The sequence below is a fragment of the Austrofundulus limnaeus genome, unplaced genomic scaffold, assembly GCF_001266775.1.
Source record: "Austrofundulus limnaeus strain Quisiro unplaced genomic scaffold, Austrofundulus_limnaeus-1.0 Scaffold769, whole genome shotgun sequence".
Classification (NCBI taxonomy): Eukaryota; Metazoa; Chordata; class Actinopteri; order Cyprinodontiformes; family Rivulidae; genus Austrofundulus; species Austrofundulus limnaeus.
Window position 1 is genome coordinate 69,193 of NW_013953171.1, and position 1,865 is coordinate 71,057.

A 1,865-nucleotide genomic window follows, 5' to 3' on the forward strand; every position below is an offset into this window, starting at 1 on the left:
TATTTTAATTTTAAAGTGTTACATTATGTTCTGCTCAGATCACATTGAGCTAAATAAGATCAAATCTGATGACTTGTGTTGTAAAATGAGACGTTTTCCTGTTCATCTTCTGTTAATAAATCCATAACACAAACAGGTTTTCTGACATTATTTAAAACATTAGATAGATTATATAAACTGTAAAATATTAATAATAATTGGATTAATATTATTATTAATAGTTTTAATAATTTCTACATCATTAGTCATTTTTTCTGCTCTGTTGTCAACGTGTACAGTAAAGAAATCCAGACTTTTTCCTGTTTAGAGTTAGCCGTTAGCTTCTCCAGCCGATCACACGGTCACGTGGTCTTTGCGCACTCCAGCTGTTCTATAGAACCTCCTTGGTACCTACGCTTTGATGTTTTTGAAATATCTTTGTAAAACTGTTTAGAAATAGTAACATAAAACAAACGAGAGTGCCAACGTTTTAGGATTTCCGCAATGCAGCTGAATGAACCATSTCTGAGTCAAACTAACAAATACATCCAAGAGTGGACAATGACCCACTCAACTGTCATTTTGTAGTTTTATGAGGTAATTTTAAATAAACCAAATACAAAGTTCAGCCTTTACACAAGGTTTAATTCCATCACATWGGTCAGGTTATCTTCTTTATTTGGTTTGTAAACACTTGTTTCTAAACTTCACCACAATTATTCTGAATCATTTTAAGTTTGTCACATTCTACAGACATCAGACGTTATGCTACCAAACACCATTTTCACTTATTTTGTCCTCGTTTTGAGGCACTTTTACATCTTTCAGAGTAGCTCTTATCAGCTGTCCTCATCTTTCCCGCCTTTCCACGCTTCTCCAGCTGCAGAATGCATACCAATGTGGCTTGTTACATAATCTTTTAAAWTTTTTTTAAAGGAGGAAATGTTTTTGAGGGGGAGCGAGGGTGGGGGTGACAGGCCAGGCAACAAGATGACAAGGAAAGAAAAAGAGGGTGCATTCCACAATTTTTCATATTTTGTTCCCTAAACTTCTGAGCTGGCCTTGCAGATGTTTTGCTGAAAGACAAACTGCAGCCACGCAGGAATTTGCTTACTTTTGAAATATTAAACCTTGAACAAGTGAGAGAACAAAACATTGTGGTGTTTAAAGTAACAATGAGGCCGACAGGATGTGATGTCAGGGTGGTGCACTGTGTCTGACTGCTGGGGACGGTGAGGATGCATTCCTCCTCACCTGTCAGTAACCTGAAGCTGAAGGTTCAGATGTTGTGTCTGCTGCCATGGATGAAGAAGATGAGAGTGGAGATCTGTCAGAAGTGTTTGGTTCTTCGTATGATKATGGTTTGTGGTGTACCTCCTGGTGTGTCCCATCTGCATGCCGGATCCTCCTCCATGTGGCTTTCATTTCCTGGGTCCAGAACTGGAATGTTTCTCAGAACTGGGTCAGTAATATGGCTCAAATCAAAACAACTCGATTTGTCTGTATATGAAGTTAAAACCTTTCGCCTCATTGTAGTTTGTTTTCTGTTGAAAATGTGTTTGTGTGTCATCAGTGTCAGATGTAGCCAGGATAGTTTCAACTGATATACAGAGAGAATAGAAGAGAGGCTATCCAGACTGCAAATAACTTGAATTCCTGTTTCCTGCTTTGAGCCAGACCCGCCTCCTCACAGCACAGCTCAAGACAAACAGGGAGAGCAGAAAACAGAGGTGACGGTTCTATATGGATTTATGACTCRGTTATCTACTGTCAGACTAGATGTCTGCTTCATATTTTAGGCTTGATTTTATGAGAGAACTTTACCATATTTATTCAAGTATAATACGTAAAATTAAATCCATACAATCATCCATAAAGTTGGGGGG

At 38.2% G+C, this 1,865-nt stretch overlaps 1 protein-coding gene across 1 annotated transcript in view; it reads left to right on the top strand.

The window, feature by feature from the left end:
• lats2 (large tumor suppressor kinase 2) overlaps positions 1 to 1,865 on the top strand; it is a 46,319-nt gene that overhangs the window by 19,615 nt on the left and 24,839 nt on the right. The gene's annotated exons all lie outside the window — the stretch shown is intronic.